Below are 14,262 nucleotides of genomic sequence, written 5' to 3' on the forward strand. Positions count from 1 at the left end.
ATTTTTTTCTTGCCTTATTTCATGGTTAGTTCTTTGTTGGGAACAGGCCCCCCAAAATCTGGCCATAAACTGTCCCCAAAACTGGCCATAAAAAAAATCTCTGCAGCACTGTGACATGTTCATGATGGCCATAATGCCCACACTGGAAGGTTGTGGGTTTACCAGAATGAGGGCAAGGAACACCTGGCCCACCCAGGGTGGAAAACCACTTGAAGGTACTCTTAAACCACAAACAATAGCATAAGCGATCTGTGCCTTAAGGACATGCTCCTGCTGCAGTTAACTAGCCCAATCTATTCCTTTAATTCAGCCCATCCCTTTGTTTCCCATAAGGGATACTTTTAGTTAATTCAATATCTATAGAAACATGGCTAATGACTGGCTTGCTGTTAATAAATATGTGGGTAAATCTCTGTTCAAGGTTCCCAGCTCTGAAGGCTGTGAGACCCCAGATTTCCCCTTTCACACCTCTATATTTCTGTGTGTGTGTCTTTAATTCCTCTAGCGCCACTGGGTTAGGGTCTCCCTGACCGAGCTGGTCTTGGCAGTTCTTGTTGTACAGGTTAGTACAATGTTGAATATAAGTGGTAAGAATTCAGGGGTAAAATGTTCAGTCTTTTACCATTAAATATACTGTTAGCTGCAAATTTTTGTAGATGCCCTTGGTCAGATTGATAAGCTTTCTTTTCATTTTAGTTTTCTGAGATTTTAAACAATCATAAATAGGTATTGAATTATGTCCAGCAATTTTTTTGGATCTAGTAAAATGAACATATAATTTTTGTTTTGTTCTGTTAATGTGGTGAATTACATTGTTTAACTTTACAACATGAGACCAATCCTGGGATAAAAAATCCTTAGTCTTGATGTGTTAAACTTTTTACATATTTCTTGATTTGATTTGCTAATATTTTATGATTCAGGGATTATTTATAAATGTGCCACTTTATTGCTAAACATTTGGAACTTCTTGTTTTTTTCTGTAGTTTTTTCAGTTTTTTATTCTGTATTTAGAAGCTCCATTATTAATCTGTATGCACATAATAAACTTGGCATTTAAAAAAATAAGTGGCCAAATAGTAAACAATTTAGGTTTTGGGTGTCATACTGTCTCTGTCACAACTCACATCTGTCTTTGTAGCTCTAAAGTAGACAAAAACAATATGTAATCAAATAAGGATGGCTGCATTCATAAAACTTCATTTAAAAAAGAAACAGGTACAACAATTAACTCAAGATGGATTAAAGACAGAAATGTAAAACCTAGAACCATAAAAACCCTAGAAGAAAACTTAGGCAATACCGTTCAGGACATAGGCATGGGCAAAGACTTCATGACTAAATCACCAAAAGCAATGGCAACAAAAGCCAAAATTGACAAATGGGATCTAATTAAACTAAAGAGCTTCTGCACGGCAAAAGACACTAGCATCAGAGTGAACAGGCAAACTACAGAATGGGAGAAAATTTTTGCAATCTACCCTTCTGACAAAGGCCTAATATCCAGAATCTACAAGGAACTTAAACAAATTTAAAAGAAAAAAACACACAACCCCATCAAAAAAGTGGGCAAAGGATATGAACAGACACTTCTCAAAAGAAGACATTTATGTGGCCAACAAACATATGAAAAAAAGCTCATCATAACTGGTCATTAGAAAAATGCAAATTAAACCACAATGAGATACCATCTCATGCCAGTTAGAATGGCAATCAATTGAAAAGTCTGGAAACAACAGATGCTGGAGAGGATGTGGAGAACTAGGAACACTTTTACACTGTTGGTGGGAGTGTAAATTACTTCAGCCATTGTGGAAGACAGTGTGGTGATTCCTCAAGGATCCAGAACTAGAAATACCATTTGATCCAGGAGTCCCATTACTGGGTATATACCCAGGGATTATAAATCATTCTACTATAAAGACACATGCACACATATGTTTATTGCAGCACTATTTACAATAGCAAAGACTTGGAACCCACCCAAATGCCCATCAGTGATAGACTGGATAAAGAAAATGTGGCACGTATACACTATGGAATACTATACAGCCATAAAAAAGAATGTGTTCATATCCTTTGCAGGGACATGGATGAAACTAGAAACCATCATTCTCAGCAAACTAACACAGGAACACAAAACCAAACACCGCATATTCTCCTCATAAGTGAGAGTTGAACAATGAGAACACATGGACACAGGAAGGGGAACATCACACACCGGGGCCTGTCAGGGTGTCGGGGGAAAGGGGAGGGAGAGCATTAGGACAAACACCTAATGCATGCGGGACTTAAAACCTAGATGACAGGTTGATGAGTGCAGCAAACCACCATGGCACATGTATACCTATGTAAGAAATCTGCATGTTCTGCACATGTATCCCAGAACTTAAAGTAAAATATAAAAAATGAAAGAAACAGGTAGCAGGCCAGATTTTGTTCACAGACTGTATTTGCTCATTCTTGAAACAGAATTGATGTGTCTTTTTAATGAATAAACTTTTTGTCATTATGTAATGATGATGTCTCTGGTGGTACTTCTTTTCTTGACATCTACATTGCCTTATTAATATAAATACTTCTTTCTCATTCTTACTATTTTCATATTTTTTCTTTTAATATATTTATGTCTTTACTTTTAATGCATTTCTTTCTAAATAGCATACAGTTGGGCATTGCTTTTTTTCCACTCTAATACTCTCTGTTTTTTAATTGGAGTATCTAGTTCATTGCCTTTTATGTGATTATCAGTATGGTTGGGTTTAAAACAATCATTTTGCTTCTTGTTTCCTATTTGTTCTATCTTTTCTTGAGACTCCACTATTTCCTTCTACCTTCTTTTTGACTAGTCAGTTTTTTTATATTTCATTTTACCTCCTCTTTTAAATTTTTATCTGTAACTCTTTTATTTTTAGTGATTTCTTTAGTTATTATAATATGTATCCTTAACTTATCACAGTCTATTTTAAATTAATATTACAGCACTTCCTTATAATGTAAGAATCTTCCAAACTATACTATGATTTATACACTTGTACTTTGTGCTATTATTGTCATCCATTTGACTTTTACAGATAATTTAAACCACACGATAAATCGTTATTACTTGTGATTTAAACAATCTATGTTTGTGTCTGAAATGTCACTATCTGGATGATCTGAGCATCTGTTATATTGTCTATTGTTTTTCTTGGTTTCCATCCCGTAGTTTTGTCTCCCTGTGTGACTGATCTTTTAAATTTCATGCCAGTTGTTGGTATTTGAAAAATTATAGAGGTAATTTGAAGTCTAAAGTAAACTTCATCTCAAATAATATTTGCATTTGTTTCTGGCAGATTGTTGGAACAAAAGCAATACCAGTTTACCTTAATCCACTCAGGAATTGAGGTGTTTCAAAACTGAATGTCAGTCCTTGTGAGGGCTGGACTACATCAGTTTACCCTCAGTCCTTAGGTGGAGGTCTCGTCCTAAAATTTGGAGATTTGTAGGGCCCTCCCTCTCCTTGGAAGCCTCTACATTCTAGTTTGCACACTCCTAAGCTCACAGTGCTGTTGAAAGCTCAGTTTAGCTTCCCAGCCTCTGAAACTTCTCTGTAGAATTAGCTACTGTCTCTGCAGAAAAGTAGTCCAAATATCAAGCTTGCCTTTCTGGGTTTTCTTCTCTGTGCTTTTGTTTGGTATTCATTTCTTCCTTTGTAGATCACCAATATTCTCATATTTTTAAAAACATTGTTTATCAAACTTTTCTAGTTGTTCTTAGCAGTAGAATTCGTTCAGATCAACCAGTTGACCAAGCTGAATACATTTTTTCATAATTCCTAAATTTGTTTATGTATCTCCCCAGGATTATATTTATAATTAATTTTATATCTGGCTGGGCTTTTAGTAATATTAGTTATGAAAAACTTTTTTATTGTGAATTGCATTACATTTAGAAAAACTCATACAAAATCTAGACACAACTAATTATTGTAAAGTGAATATTCAACGTAACTACCACAAAGGTCAACACTTTTAATTTTAAGCAAAAATTATCTGACTTTAGGAAGTTTATAGATACTCTCCAACAATGATGGTCGTAACACAGCGGAATATAGCAACCTTAATTACAATGACAGGCACATAGAAACTAAAGATTACAAGGCTACTTACAAAGAAATGATAAGTTTATCTCAATAAATTTTATTAATTCCAAGTAGAAGGTACATTTCTCAGAGTGGGAGCGAAATAAGAATATTCAGAAACCAGTTCACTGACCAAGGCTTAAAATAAATGCACATTGTGTATAATTCAAAGACGTGGGAAATTGATTATGTTGTTCACAACACTTTCCTCACCAGGATTAGAATATAAAGGGTTGAATATCACAATTTGGAGCATTTCAATTTGTGAATAGTAATTAAATTTTATTTATTAATTACATACACTTTAAAAGTTAATGTTTCTTACAAATCACATAAATATAGAAAGGATAAATTGATGAGACTATCTGGTACAAAATAAAATAGTGGTAGAAAATAAAACAAGCTAAGGTTAGTATACCAAAATCTTTATCATCAGTTTATGTAGTATTTTTAGAGGTGAGCTACACATTTGACTCTGAATTTCTTTTAGTGACAAAGCAAAGAGGGAAAAACAATCAGTTTCAAGATTCACAGTACTACAAATGATTGTTTGAAGATTCACAAACAAACCAATTGTTCAGGAGATGCACAGCTGTTCCTGGTACTGGTATCTGATAAAAATTTCTGCTAGCGGCCGTTATCCTGAAGCTACTTAGATGAATATACAAACTAGAATGGACTGATTTATTTTTGACCAAATGACAAGACACATTAGATGTGGTGTAGAAAATAAGTTGCTAAAATGGACTGGACAATCACATGAATATGAGTAAACTAGTTGTGAATATGAACAAGAAAGATACTAAAGACATGTCCAACCAATAGAGAGTTAAATCAGAGGAGAATTTATACCTTATCTAGAGGTCTGAGATAAATGTTTTCCTCTGCCACTTCCCTACAAACAGCTGCTCTACTAAAGGGTATTTGATTTCAGTGGACTATTTTAAAGTAGAAACAAGGAGAATCAATGTGAAAAGGGTGTACTATGGTTCTGAAGAGTTATGACTTTCCAAAATTCATCTCAAATTAAGGTGTAAACAAAACATAAAGTCACCTCTGGGACCCAGTAAGTGCTCAATGAGGAAATTCTAGGACTAAAAATGCATTCTATTACATTAAAAATTACTGGCTGGGCTTAACAGCAGGGTACAGAAGGAAGAGTCCATAAACTACTAGAAATTATCCAATCAGAAGAATAAAGAGAGAAAGATTGAGAAAATATCAGCATTGCCTCAGAGACATGTGGGAAAATATCTAAAGTTCTATTATACATAAAATAGTTCTAGAATTAAAAGAGAGAAATGCTAGAGCATAAAGGTTATTTGACAAAATAATGCCCAAGTTAGTTCTGCTTCTCTTTAGGATCTAGAAAGTCACAAAAGAACATGAACCCCATTGTAACAATAAGTAAAACTGGATAATCTACAAAATCATAACTTTTCTTGCTTACTACCAAGCATGATTCATACTATTACTGAATCAATATAACCAAAATTTTGTGGGGTATATTGAAGCAACATTTGTGAAAGGGGTAAAATCATCCCCATTCCTGTAGAAGGGATCTTTGCCATAGAAACTCTGACACTAGAATTTCTTCAGGCACAGTAGCTGACCATAGGGCTAACTGTTGTCCTATCAGGGTAGTTGAGAAACAGCAGATTAACTTTATTACAGCTCAGTCTCCTCTGTTTTGACCTTCAGGAGTTGGGAAATGGGGCATATCTTTGTTATTAAGTACATCAAGAAAATTAAATAATTCTTTGGGTACAGTTGTAATAACAATTATAGCCAATATTTATTAATCGCTTACAATGTACTAGGCACTGTTTTAAGTTCTTTTAGTTGTTATTATACTCAATCCTCCTAACAAATCCATTAGGTAGTTACAATTAATCATTCCTCTTCACATATAAAGAAACTCAGCCCCTGAGAGGATGGATGAGGATCTTTCCCAAGGTCACAGCATTAGTAAATGATGATGCTGGTATTAGAACTTGGGAGCACTTTGTCCTGAATTGACATTATTAATTAATCTCTACGTTATGCTCCCTTCCATCGGGGACAGAAGGTGTATTAGTCTAAAGCAATGGCTTACTAGATCACAGTTTAGAAGCTACAAAAAGTAAGTAAGAGGTAGGAAAAAGATATTTGTCTTAATCATCTTTAGTGACTCACCCTACTTTAATGGTTTCAATATGCTAACATATCTCCTTTCCAATTTTGATTTTAAAAAGCACTATAGACATATTTAACTTTACTGAGCATCTGTGTTTAGTTATACCTTACTGTTCCTACCCACTAATCATATGAATTGTTAAAATATTAGTCATTCTTTATGATAGTTTATAAAAATAAAAGTTTTTATTTTAAAAATTCTATTATAACAGTTTTCATCAAGAAAAATATATTATTAACCTAAAAGGCTCAGAAAATTGGCATAACTATCATCATTGTCATTTCAGTAGTTTAAAAAAATCATACCCTATTCAGATAAATACTGCTTTATTCTTTGATGTCTTTTAATAGAAAATAAACTATGACATGAATAAAAACTAAAATAGAGACCTCAGCCTTACTTTAAGGAACAAAAAACTCAAATAACTAGGGACTCATTTCTCCTTTCTCTATTTTTCTCTATGGAGTTCTTCCAATTTTCTGCCTAAACAGACTCTGCCCCCATGTGTTGTATATCCTTAATACTGGCATTGGGTTCTCTTACAGGGCTGCAAAAGTACTCAAGTCCACTGAGTAGTTTGGTGGGTTGTTCAGCCAATTTGGCATTAACATCTGCCCAGCTACTAGGCTTGTCTGTATAAAATAAGGCTAAGTCAGTAGTTACAGATGATCCACTAAAGCTACTCACTCACCTTTGAGATACATGAGAGCTCCCTTCAATCAGAATTGAAATCAAAGAATATGATGATTAGAAAGGAGTTAAAATCCGGAGAAGGAAACTGGGATCACTGTTCTGTAAGACATTTCTCAGCCCCTCAATCAAAGGAAGAGTCCTTCTGGTTGTTATCATAGCAAATACAAGAGGAAAAAAATAATTGGTAGTCTAGTATAATAATATTATTCAGGTAGAGGAAATATTTAAAAATAATTCATTGAATTATGAAGCAGACATATTGTCTTTGCAATTAGAAACGTTTAACTCTCAGGAATTAACACTGTAGATTTGGTAATGTGGTGTCTTTAACATTTTTTTCTTTGGGTGGTATAGTTTTGTAGGCATAGAAGGAAACTCAGTAGTACATATCAACATCAAAAAAGAACAGAAGAAATGTTAGTGAAAGATTTCAGGATTTGGGTTTTGGTGTTTTTAAGTGCAAAACAGAATTAGCTTTGTATCATTCCATCCTCAGATGTGGTATCAAAGCATTCCATCAAAAGGGGAAAAGCTATTATGTATTTATATGAATATATACTACCAAGAAATAAATTCATATTTCTAGAGTTATATTTACATATTTATATATTATATATACATATTTATATTTCTAGAGCTAAGTAATTCTGAATTTTTAAAATCACCTTTAGTTTTTGAAGATGTATATATTTGCATAGCCCAATATTCAATAGTCACAAAAATGATTCCTTCTTCCTGTCCCCCAGACACCAGATCCTACCTTCAGATATTACCAATTGTTTGTGTATGCTAGCAGAGCATTCTGTGCATGTTCTACTAGATATATAAACTTATATTTTCATTTTTTATCAAATGGTAGCATATTACATGCATTATTCTGTGTCTTTGGAGTTTTTTAATGTTATTAATTTATGTTTTACATATGTATATATTCATTGCATAAAGAGATTTCTTATTCTTTTTTATGACTGCATGTGGGACGATATTAATTTAACTAGTCCCTTACTCAGCTTCTGTTAATGTAGCCATGTGGGAATGTAGGCCCAATGTAGCCAAATCACAATTTTCTAAAGGACACCAATGCTTAAAGATTTTATGCTAAATCTTCCATATTTTAAAAGAGGATACTAATTTTTAAAGATTTTAGAAAACTATGCAAACATATAGTCTATACACTATAAATTATATCAGCAAGTTAAATCTGACTAGTGGGCCACCCACACTCCACTTTTTAAAAAAATCTCTGGTAGCTAAATTGGAACAGTCAATGGACGAAGAAGCATATATGTGACATCCATTCAATTTATAGGAATGTTGATGTAATAACATTGATCTTCTTTCATAAAAATATTTTTAAATGTATGATCTTTTCTTTGAACCTAAGCATGCCATTTAAGGCTAAGGGACTTACAAAATTGGGCCAATAAGAAGAAATACAGACTGTGATACCCTGGCAGCATATGTAACAAAAGTTAGGTTTTTCTTTTTTTTTTTTCAATTATTTTAATTTTTGTTTGTTAGCTTTACTTCTATAAAATTACATATATGTGCTTTAAAATATAAAATATTTCTGCAAGTTTTGTAATATTAAATAGGCTATTTCATATTCCACTCCTAAAGATAGTCAGATAGTTCATATTCACAGGAAGCAACTGCTTTCACTTCTTTTAGCTATTTTTTTCTAGTATTTGCCTTCATTTTTCTTTAAAAAATGCTTATGTGAGAGAGGGCGAGATGGCTGACTAGACGCAGCCACATGGAACAGCTGCCACTGAGGGACCCAGATGACTGGCGCACTCCTAACAGATCTTCAGAGGGAACCCACTGAGAGTGAATGGAGAGAAGAAACAGAAGCTGGGTTGAAAGGAGAGTAAGCTAGGAACCCTGCGTGGGGCTACTGTGCACTGGGACTTGTTCTGGCCCCCAACAACTCCAGGGTAATGGGTGAGTTGAACTGGAAAGGAGCAACCCACTCTTACCAGGGGCCTCTGGAATCCCAACAGGAGGAGACCCCTCCCACCAGGGACACTCAAGTTGGCAAGGAGAGCTGCTTAGAGAAGTGATAGGGGAAGCAAGCCAGCTGATGTGGAGCCCAGAGGGTTTGTTGCAGGACTGTCTGCAGCAGACCATGACCAGGGAAGCCCATCAGCCCAGGCTCGACTTGCCCCCATAGCAGACTTTAACCCTAGGGGAACTGTCAGACCTGAACTCTGCAGGGCAGTCTTGCCCATCAGACAGGAAGGACCATTCCAACTTGAGCACCCCTTGGCCTGCTGGTCTCTCCTGGGGCCCCAGACTGGCCACACTTGCTTACAGGGCACACTTAGGTGCCCTGGGGTTCTGTATCATAGTTCCTGCCTATGGCAGACCTACCTAACCAGCTGAGAACTCCAGCAAGATGGCCCATATAACCACGCACCAGTCTACCTGCTCCCTCCCAACGCTGCAGTCTCCCTCAGGCCCACAGCAGCCCCCCATATTGCTTTGCTGGTGCATTTGTGCATGGGTGGGTTTTGCCTTCTTTGCCCTACTGGCACCCTGTGTGCACCCTGCCTTCCCAATGCATGAGAGTACACTCCATCCCTCTTTCACCCACTGGACCACCATTGCAGTCAGAGCCATGGCAGGCACAGAGCCAGCCAGCCCACTTCCACCAGCATCCCACCCTTGCACCAACACTGCCACAGGAGTGAAGCTAGGCACAGAGAACAGTGGACCCTCCCCCACCATGAACATTCACCCCTACTTGCAGCCCACAGAGAACACACACAGACATGACCCTGGCAGTGCCCCACCCCTGTGCTAACACCACCACCCCAGTGAAGGTGTGCACAATAGCTGTCACTGGCAGGGGCACCCCCATCCCCCAAGCTGTGCTCCCTCTGTCCTGTGGTGAATATGGGCACAAAGGCAAGCATCCTGGCACCCCCTAGCACCCTAATGCAGCTGATGAGCATACACCCCACCATGCTGCTGCTGCCGCTGCTGCTGGGACATATGAATGAGGATGCACCCTGCTGCCACTGCGTTATGAAATACTTTGGCTGACACCATCTATCGAAGTGTAATGACCAGTGGTCTGGGAGCATCTCTTCCCCACCCCCTCTACCCTTCAGTGCAGTGGATTCCTAACCTCAAGGAGCCAGAGAACAAAGTTGGGGACCAATACAAGTTTCCCATAATTAGATCACACAGTTCAGGCGTTGGAAGCTGAGCATGGCCCCCCTAAAATCTTCCAGAAATGAAGCCAGTTGGCTGAATTCACCTTATACCACAAACACCCAATGTCATCAAATAGGATAAAAGGGGAAAAAAAAACCCATTCTGAGGTCAGCAACTTCAAAGACTGAAGAAACATCAGCCCATAAAAATGAGAAAAACCAAAGAAAGAAACCTTACAATTCAAAAAGCCAGAGTTCTTCTTTCCTCCAAATGACTGCTCCACCTCTCCAGCAAGGGTTCTGAACTGAGCTGAGATAGCTGAAATAACAGAAATAGAATTCAGATTATGGATGATAAGGAAGATCATTGAGATGCAGGAGTACATTGAAATCCAAGGAAGCTAAGAATCACAATAAAATGATAAAGTGGGTGACAGACAAAATAGCCAGTATAGAAAAGAACATAACTGACCTGATAGACCCAAAAAACACACTTCAAAATGTCATAATGCAATCATAAGCATTAATAGCAGAATAGACCAAGCTGAGGAAAGAATCTCAGAGCTTGAAGAATGGATTTCTGAAATAAGGTAGTCAGACAAGAAAAGAGAAAAAGAATGAAAAGGAATGAAGAAAGCCTCCAAGAAATATGAGATTATGTAGAGACCAAATCTATGACTCATTGGTGTCCCTGAAAGAGATGCGGAGAATGTAAGTAACTTGGGAAACATATTTCAGAATATCATCCATGAGAAATTTCCCAACCTAGGTAGAGAGGCCAACATTCAAAATCAGGAAATGCAGAGAACCCCAGTAAGATCCTTCACAAGAAGATCATCCCAAACACACATAATCTTCAGATTCTCCAAGGTTGGAATGAAAGAATACATGTTAAAGGCAACCACAGGGAAAGGTCAGGTCACTTACAATGGGAAGCCCATCATTCTAACAGCAGATCTCTCAGCAGAAATCTTAAAGGCAGGAAAGATTGGGAACCAATATTCAACACTCTTAAGAAAAGAAATTCCAACCCAGAATTTCATAACCAGCCAAACTAAGCCTCATAAGCAAAGGTGAAATAAGATCCTTTTCAGACAAGCAAATGCTGAGGAATTCGTCACCACCAGGCCTGCCTTGCAAGAACTCCTGAAGGAAGCACTAAATATGGGAAGGAAAGTCTGTTACGAGCCACTACAAAAACATGACTAAATACACAGACCAGTGACACTATACACAATCACACAAACAAGTCTACATAATAACTAGCTAACATCATGATGACAGGATCAAATCCACACATATCAATACTAACCATGAATGTAAACAGACTTAATTCCCCAATTAAAAGGCAGAGAGTGGCAAGGTGGATAAAGAACCAAGACTTATTTGTATGCTGTCTTTAAGAGACCCGTCTCACATGCAATGACACCCATAGGCTCAAAGTAAAGGGATGGAGAAAAGTCTCCAAGCAAAACGAAAACAGTAAAAAGCAGAGGTGGTGGCCAGGCATGGTGGCTTATGCCTGTAATCCCAGCACTTTGGGAGGCCGAGGCAGGCAGATCACAAGGTCAGGAAATTGAGACCATCCTGGCTAACACTATGAAACCCCATGTCTACTAAAAACACAAAAAAACAGCTGGGTGTTGTGGTGGGTGCCTGTAGTCCCAGCTACTCAGGAGGCTGAGGCAGGAGAATGGCGTGAACCTGGGAGGCGGAGCTTGCAGTGAGCCGAGATCGTGCCACTGCACTCCAGTGCCTGGGCAACAGAGCAAGACTCTGTCTAAAAAAAAAAAAAAAAAAAAAAGCAGAGGCAGCGATTTTAATTTCAGACAAAACAGATTTTAAACCAACAAAGATCAAAAAAGACAAAGAAGGGGCATTACCTCATAGTAAAGGGTTCAATTCAATAAGAAAATCTATTCTATATATATGGACCCAACACAGGAGTACCCAGATTCATAAAGAAAGTTTTGTAGACCTTCAAAGAGACTTAGATTCCCACACAATAATAGTGGCAGACTTTATTTTATTTATTTATTTATTTTTAATTATACTTTAAGTTCTAGGGTACATGTGCACAATTTGCAGGTTTCATACATAGGTGTACATGTGCATGTTGGTTTGCTGCACCCATCAACTCATCATTTACATTAGGTGTTTCTCCTAATGCTATCACTGCCACCTCCCCCCACCCCACAATAGGCCCCAGTGTGTGATGTTCCCCTTCCTATGTCCAAGTGTTCTCATTGTTCAATTCCCACCTATGAGTGAGAACATGCGGTAGTTCATTTTCTGTCCTTGTGATAGTTTGCTGAGAGTGATGGTTTCCAGCTTCATCTATGTCCCTACAAACGACATGAACTCATCCTTTTTTATACCTGCATAGTATTCCATAGTGTATATGTGCCACAGTTTCTTAATCCAGTCTCGTTGATGGACATTTGGGTTGGTTCCAAGTCTTTACTATTGTGAATAGTGTCACAATAAACATACGTGTGCATGTGTCTTTATAGCAGCATGATTTATAATCCTTTGGGTATTACTCAGCAATGGGATTACTGGTCAAATGGTAATTCTAGTTCTAGATCCTTGAGGAATTGCCACACTGTCTTCCACAATGGTTGACTTAATTTACGCTCCCACCAACAGTGTAAAAGCATTTCTATTTCTCCACATCCTCTACAGCATCTATTGTTTCCTGACTTTTTAATGATCACCATTCTAACTGGCGTGAGATGGTATCTCATTGTGGTTTTGATTTGCATTTCTCTGATGACCAGTGATGAGCATTTTTTCATGTGTCTGTTGGCTGCATAGATGTCTTCTTTTGAGAAATCTGTGTTCATATACTTTGCCCACTTTTTGATGGGGTTGTGTGTTTTTTTCTTGTAAATTTGTTTGAGTTCTTTGTAGATTCTGCATATTAGGCCTTTGTCAGAAGCGTAGATTGCAAAAATTTTCTCCCATTCTGTAGGTTGCCTGTTCACTCTGATGGTAGTGTCTTTTGCTGTGCATAAGCTCTTTAATTAGATCCCATTTGTCTATTTTGGCTTTTGTCGCAATTGCTTTTGGTGTTTTAGTCAGGAAGTCCTTGCCCATGCCTATGTCCTGAATGGTATTGCCTAGGTTTTCTTCTAGGGTGTTTATGGTTTTAGGCCTAACATTTAAGTCTTTAATCCATCTTGAATTAATTTTTTATAAGGTGTAAGGAAGGGATCCAGATTCAGCTTTCTACATATGGCTAGCCAGTTTTCCCAGCATCATTTATTAAATAGGGAATCCTTTCCCTATTTCTTGTTTTTGTCAGGTTTGTCAAAGATCAGGTGTTTGTAGATGTGTGGTGTTATTTCTGAGGCCTCTGTTCTGTTCTGTTGGTCTATATATCTGTTTTGGTACCAGTACCATGCTGTTTTGGTTACTGTAGCCTTGTAGTATAGTTTGAAGTCACGTAGTGTGATGCCTCCAGCTTTGTTCTTTTGGCTTAGTATTGTTCCATATGAAATTTAAAGTAGTTTTTTCCAGTTCCATGAAGAAAGTCATTGGTAGCTTGATGGGGATGGCATTGAATCTATAAATTACCTTGGGCAGTATGGCCATTTTCATGACATTGATTCTTCTTATCCATGAGCATGGAATATTCTTGCATTTGTTTGTGTCCTCTTTTATTTTTTTGAGCAGTGGTTTGTAGTTCTTCTTGAAGAGGTCCTTCACATCCATGTAAGTTGGATTCCTAGATATTTTGTTCTCTTTGTAGCAATTGTGAATGGGAGTTCACTCATGATTTGGCTCTCTGTTTCTCTGTTAATGGTGTATAGGAATGCTTGTGATTTTTGCACATTGATTTTGAATTCTGAGACATTGCTGAAGTTGCTTATCAGCTTAAGGAGATTTTGGGCTGAGATGATGTGGTTTTCTAAATATACAATCATGTCATCTGCAAACAGGGACAATTTGACTTCCTCATTTCCTAACTGAATACCCTTTATTTCTTTCTGTTGCCTGATTGCCCTGGCCAGAAATTCCAACACTATGTTGAATAGGAGTGGTGAGAGAGGGCATCCTTGTCTTGTGCTGATTTTCAAAGGGAATGCTTCCAGTTTTTGCCCATT

This window comes from Gorilla gorilla, chromosome 7 (genome assembly GCF_029281585.2).
Source record: "Gorilla gorilla gorilla isolate KB3781 chromosome 7, NHGRI_mGorGor1-v2.1_pri, whole genome shotgun sequence".
Classification (NCBI taxonomy): Eukaryota; Metazoa; Chordata; class Mammalia; order Primates; family Hominidae; genus Gorilla; species Gorilla gorilla.